This window comes from Loxodonta africana, chromosome 4 (genome assembly GCF_030014295.1).
Source record: "Loxodonta africana isolate mLoxAfr1 chromosome 4, mLoxAfr1.hap2, whole genome shotgun sequence".
NCBI classification, from domain to species: domain Eukaryota; kingdom Metazoa; phylum Chordata; class Mammalia; order Proboscidea; family Elephantidae; genus Loxodonta; species Loxodonta africana.
The window spans coordinates 188322212-188329492 of NC_087345.1; positions in this window are offsets into that span (position 1 = coordinate 188322212).

Here is a 7281-nt window from a genome sequence, read left to right on the forward strand (position 1 = left end):
CCTAACCTAACCTAACCTAACCTAACCTAACCTAACCTAACCTAACCTAACCTAACCTAACCTAACCTAACCTATTGCTGTGGAGTGGATTCCAGCTCATAGCGACCCTATAGGACAGAGCAGATCTGCCCCGGAGAGTTTCCAAGCAGTGCCTGGTGGATTCCAACTGCTGACCCTTTTTTGGTTAGCAGCTGTAGCTCTTAACCACTACACCACCAGGGTTTCCATATATATATATATTTATGTAAGCTACCATGTTTGACATATGTTACGTATGAGATCTATGTTATTGCTTTTACTTTTATCCACTTGACTCGTCATAGATTGAAGACAGGGGCATTAAATCAACATGTTTCTGTTTATTTCTCCTTTTATCTCCTATAATTTCAAGTTTATGAAAACTGTTGTTTTGTTATTTGGTGCTTAACTATTTATAACTGTTACAGTGTCACTGTGAATCACACACTTTAGCATTATAAGGTGTTTTTATTAGTCTTGTTTAATCATTTTCTTTGGCCTGGATTTCAAATTACCTAAAATTAAAACTATGACTTCTGCTTTCTTTTGGTGTTCTTTCCCTTAATGTATCTTTACCCATCCTGTTATTTTCAATATTCTGATTTGTTTTAGGTGTGTTCCTTGTGTATAGAGTTATGTTTTGCTTTGTGATTTAATCTGAAAGTATTTTTCTCTAAGTTGGAGCCTTAGTCCCATTTGTATTTATTGGTATAGCTAAGATATGTTTAATCTTAGTTGTATTATATTGTTTTATGTTATGACTTACTTTTGGAGTTTTTTTTTTTTAAGTCAATACACAGTCTCTTGTGTTTGTTTGCTTTTATTTTTTATGTGTAATTATTCTGATATTTAGAAAGATTAATATATTAGCTCTAGTAGTTATGTTTATAAGGATAACTTTATATAATACCCTCAATCCTCTATTTGTTTAGAAAGCATCCATTAGTTCCCAAACTGGGCGGTACAAACGGTTAAGCACTCAACTACTAGCTGAAAGATTGGAGGTTGGAACCCACCCAGAGGACCCTCAGAAGACAGGCCTGGCAACCTGCTCCCGAAAGGTCACGGACTTGAAAACCCCGTGGAGCAGTTCTACTCTGCACAAGTGAGGCCGCCAGGAGTCAGAGTCAGCGCGACTGCAATTACTAACAATAAATAAGCAATGGTAAAATTAGTATGTTTCTCTTCCTCCCCATTCTACTGCTACTGATTTTGGACAATAATAGTACCATTAATCTTTGTTTTGTTTTTACTGTATTTATAATTTGATTATGTGAGTTGTCAGTTTTTATATCAATCAGAGTCCAGGAAGACAGAAATCCTGCTGAAGATTTAAAACAGAGTGATTTTAATCTAGGAAGCTGGTTATACAGACGGTAGAAGAGCTGAGAAGCCAAGGTGGCTCTGAAGAAACCCAGAGGTTTGTAACAACAGAAAGCTGCTACTTCTCCTAGGTGGAAGGGAGGAGGTCATGTTACTGGAGTTCAGGGATCAGGGCTACCCCAGGCAGTAGCTTCAGTGGAAGGAGAGCTTGCTGGATGGAGCTGGAACCCCAGAGAAGATGCAGCTGCTGCTGGAAATGTTGCCCAAGGCTTCTATCTTCCTCCTACCTTCTAATCTTCCGCTAGTGCCCAGCCAAATCTAGCTAGCCTGACAGCCTAGAAACACAGGGATCAATATTGCAGGGATCAGCCCCTTTGCAATACTGAGCAGAGCAGCAAAAGGGTGAGGGAACTAAAGTAAGCAGGCCAAGGACCAGCGTAGCTTTAAATGGTGTCCTTTGACTTCCAGTTACTACAGATGAAGGGATTTTATTTATCAACTTACTCTATTTCAAAGAATTTATTCTGTTTACCACCTTATTTCCCACCTTCCCTTTCAATTCGTGTTGGTGGTATCATTCCTGCGTTGTCAAACACATAGCATTTATATTCTGTTCTATCATCTTAACTTCACGATTTTTTTAGTCATGGTTCTCCTATTATGTATGTTCAATAGTTACTGAAGATCCTTTTACTATCATTTTCCCAGTCTTCTTTTACTTGGTTGTAGTTTCGTCAAGGACGACTCAAGAAAACAATATATTCTGTGTTTCTTCACATTTAGAACTGTGTCTCTAGCCTTTACGCTTGAATGAAAGTTTGGCTGGATATAAAATTCTTGACCATTTCTTTCCTTGAATATCTTGTTGATGTTGTTCTACTGTTTAATGGCTTGAAGTACTGTAGAGAAATCTGAGGTCAGCTTGATTTTTTTTTCCCCCTTATAAGTGACTTGATTTTTTTTTTTTGCCAGACTGCTCAAATGAGTCATTTCATTAAAAGTCCGATGACTTTTCTAGGACAGTTATCCATGGTAGCTGTTCTGGGTCAATTTTCAGTGACCCATTATGTCCCCCTTTTTTTTTTTTTTTTCATTTCACAAAGGTTTTCTTGAAATTTTCTCTAGGTATTTGTTCCTTTATATTGTTTTGTTTTGCTTTTTCAGGAATTCTACCTTGTGGTAAAATTCATAAAGGGTGGTAAGATAAAATTGCACTTCCAGAGTTTGACCAACCCAAAAAAAACCAAAGCCACCACCATCGAGTCGATTACCGACTCATAGAGACACTATAGGACAGAGTAGAACTGCCCCATAGAGTTTCCAAGGAGTGCCTGGCAGATTTGAACTCCTGACCTCTTGGTTAGCAGCCATAGCACTTAACCATTACACCACCAGGGTTTCCAAGAGTTTGACCAGGCAAAGTTATATGTTCCCCATGGGCACAAGTATACGCTTATATACATATCTAGGTGAGTGCTGTCTTAGAAGGACCCTGCCCAAGAGTTTGCCTGCCCGGGCTGGTGGCTCCTACAGAAAAGGTAGAGAGATACTACTACAGGTAGGTACTAGGACATGGGGGTAATAAGTGGTCGATGAAGGTGGTATTGTCTGCTGTAGCCATTGGTGAAAAGGAGGCAAGTTTACCAGTCAAGAAAAGCTTTTTCCTTCCCAACTGACCCCAGTCCTGGAGGAGCCACAAGCAGCATAGTGAATGGAAGAAGAGAAGAAGATAATGTAGATAAATAGTAAAGAAGACAGCTATCACCCCCATATTCAATGAAGGTTTCATAGATTGAATCAGGCCTAAGATCTGAGAGAGGAGGGAAAGCTTTTAATTAAATGATATATTGCAGAGTTTTATTCGTTTATGAGTTCTTAAAGTATTATTTATGTACAAAAAATTCACCCATTTTTTAGTCTGATGAATTTTTATAATTGTATACAATCTTGGAACCCTAACTACTATAAAGTATAAAATGGTTCTCTCACTCTAATAAGTTTTCTCCTGCTCCTGCAGTTGATCCCTTCTTTCTACCACTGGCCCCAGGCAACCAACCACTGATCTGTGGTGTCACTGTAGCATTTCATAACTGGATCAGCCCCCACACAAAATAAATGTTTGTGTTTGACTTCTTTTATTTAACGTAATGCTTTTGAGAATCATCTGTGCTGTTATTGCTTCATTCCTTTTTGTGAATTATGTATTATGTACTAATGCTTCATTCCTTTTTATTACTGAATACTATTTTATAGTATGGATATGCCGCTATTTGTTTATCCATTCACCAGTTGATGGACACTTGGGTTTGCTTCCAATGTTTGATTATTATGAATAATGCCACTGTGAATATTCATGTACCCATCTTTGTGTAGACATGTTTTCATTTCTCTGGAAATCCTAGGAGTGGAGTTAGTGGGTCTGATAGGAAGTATGGAAACTCTGGTGGCACAGTGGTTAAGAGCTATGGCTGCTAACCAAAAGGTTGGCAGTTCGAATCCACCAGGTGCCCCTCAGCAACTATGGGGCAGTTCTACTCTGTTCTATAGGGTCTCTATGAATCAAAATCGACTCGAGAGCAACTGGTTTGGTTTTTGTTTTTTATAGGATGGAAAGTATGTGTTTAACTTTATAAGCTACCACCTTATTCTTTTCTAGAGCCTGGCGGTGTAGTGGTTAAGAGCTCAGGCTACTAACCGAAAAGTCAGCAGTTCGTATCTCTAGGAGGTGGTTCTACTCTGTTGTATAGGATTGCAATGAGTCGGAATCGACCTGACAGCAACGGGTTTGGGTTTTTTTTTGGAGGCGGGGTGGTTATTCTTTTCCAAAGTGGCTCTATCTTTTTAAATTACCGTCAGCAAAGCATGGGAGTTCCATTTGCTCCACATCCTTAACAACACTTGGAACTTTCAATCTTTTTAACTTTAGCCGTTCTAGCAGTGTGTAGGGATATCTCAACATTGTTTTAATTTTAATTTCTCTGATAACTGCTGCTGTTCAGCATATTTTTATATGTGTATTGACTATTTGTATATCTTCTTTGTGAAGTGTCTGTTCAAATTTTTTTTACCATTTTTTAAAAATTAGGTTGTCTTCTTTCTATTGAGTTTTGTATATGTATAAGGCCTTTGTTGGATATATGTTTTGAAAACATTTTTTCCCAGCCTTTAGCTTATATTTTTATGTTCATAACTATATCTTTTAAGACCAAACATTTTTAATCATAATGAAATTCATTTAATCAATGTTTTCTCTTAGTCTCTGCTTTTTGTGTCCTGTTTAGGAAATCTTTGCCTTACCCAATGTTACAAAGATTTTCTGTAATGTTTTCCTTAAGATGTTTACTAGTTTAGCTCTTGTAATTAAGTCAGAGTTTCTCAGCATTGTCGCTATTGATGTTTTGGGTTGGACAATTCTTTGTTGTGGAAAGTTGTCCTGTGTGTTACAGGAGGTTTAGCTGCATCCCTTGCCTCTAGACACTGGATTCCAGTAACATCTCTCCAGTTGTGACAACTTAAAATGTCCTCAGATATTGACAAGTATCACCTGAGGGGAAAATTTCCCCCCAATTGAGAATCACTGATTGGGGTCTGTGATCCATTTTACTAAATTTTTTTGTGTGTAGTGTGAGTAAGGACTCCTGGCAGCATAGTGGTTAAGAGCTATGGCTGCTAACTAAAAGGTCAGCAGTTCGAATCCACCAGGTGCTCCTTGGAAACTGTGTGGGACAATTCTACTCTGTCCTATAGGGTCGCTATGAGTTGGAATCAACTCAGTGGCAACAGGTTTGGTCTTTTTGTTTGTTTTTATAGTGTGAGGTTAATTTTTTTTCCATGTAGATACTTAATGGTTCCAGAAATATTTATCTAAAGATTATCCATCCCACACAGAATTACCTTGCCAGTTTTGTGAAAAATCAATTCCTTGGATAAGCGCCACTTGATCATGATGTATTATTCTTTTTTAAATTATTTTTATTGTGATAAATACATATGTAACAAAACATTTGCCATTTCAACAATCTTTGCATGTACAATTCAGTGACATTAATTATGTTCATCATTTTGCTCAACCATCATCCTTAATCATTCCCAAGTTTTCCATCATCCTTCACAGAAGCTCAATGTCCCCTAAGCATTGGGCCTTCCTCCCCCCCGCCGGCCCCCCCGTCTATCCCTGGTAACCACCAAAAAACTTTGGTCTCTGTACTTGCGTATTCTAGATATTTCATGTAAGTGGGATTATACAATATTTCTCTTTTGTGACTGAATTTTTATATTGTTGGATTCAATTTGCTACTCTTTTGTTAAGATTTGCATCTATATTCATGAAGTATATTGGTCTGCAGTCCTCTTATGTGAATATCTTTGTCTGGCTTTGAAATCAGGTTAATACTGGCTTCATAAAATAAGTTGAAAAGTTTTCCCTTCTCTGAAAGAGTTTATGTAGGAGTGGTGTTATTTTTTCCTTAAATGTTTGATGGAGTTTACTAGGGAAGTCATATGTGTCCGGAGTTTTTGTTATTGAATATTTGTAATTATTAACTTAATTTGTTTAATTGATACTAAATTAAATTTCTTTTGGATATCTTCTTGGTTCAGTTTTAATAGTTTATTTTATTTTATTTTTTTACAAATTCATCCATTTCACGTAGGTTGTCAGATTTATTGGAATAAGGTTATTCACTATATTTATCATCCTTTTAATAACTACAGGATTTTTTCATCCCCTAAAATGACAAATTTGTGTTTTTTCTTTCGTTTTCTCCTTCTTGATGAAAGGATTATCAAATGTGTTGATCTTCTCAAAGAACAAGCTTTTGGTTGTATGGATTTTTTCAATTATTTTTCTGTTATCTATTTCATTGATTTCTGCTCTTTATTACATTCTCCTTTCTGTTTGCTTTGGTTTAATTTACTCTCTTTTCTCGTTTCTTTAATTGAAAGCTGAAGTATTTTAATAGGCATTTAAAGGTATAGATTTCCTTGTAAGCCCTATTCTGACTGCATCCACAAATTTTGATATGTATATTTTAATTATCACTCTGCTCAAAACATTTAAAAAATTTCCTTGTGATTTATTCTTTGATCCAAAGTTATTTAGAAGTGTGTTGTTTAATTTCCAAATATTTAGGGTTTTTCCTATTTATCATTATTGATTTCTAAAGAACCTAGCCAGTATGATTTCAGTCTTTTGAAATTTACTGAGATTTGTTTTATGGCCAAGAATATGGTCTATCCTGGTAAATGTACCATGTGCACTTGAAAAGATTATTCATTCTCTCGTTAAATGTAGCATCAATAAATATTAAGTCAAGGTGTTGATAGGACAAGAATTTTTGTTCTATCAATTGCTGAGAAGAATGTTAAAGTCTCCAACTATTATCTTGGAATTTCCTATTTCTCCCACTATTCTGTCAATTTTTACTTAATAAATTTTGAAGCTCTGGGGACATATACATTTGTGATTTTCCTGTCTTCTTGGTAAATCTGCTCTTTTTCTTTTTATCTTCAATAATATATTTTGTTTTGAAATTTATTTTGTCTGCTATCAATATAGGCACTCCAGCCTTCTATGCTTGTTCTTTGCATGATTTATCTTTTTCTATACAATGCTCTCAGTTTATCTGTGTCTTGTAGAGAGCATACAGTTGGATCTTTATTTATGTTAATAATCTCTATTTTTTAATTGGAGTCCTTAGTCCACTAGTGTTTGATGTAATTATTGAATCCACCAATTTATTTTTAGTTTTCTACTTGTCTTCTCTGTTCCTCTGTTTCTCCTTTCCTTGGATTATTTTAATATTTTTGGAATTCCATTTTAATGTTCTTTGGGTTTTTTTTGCTATACCTCTTTGTGTTATATTTAAGGGTTTCCTTAGAGATTATAATATATGTTCTTGATGTTTCACAGTTCGCTTACAGTTATTAATATAAACATTT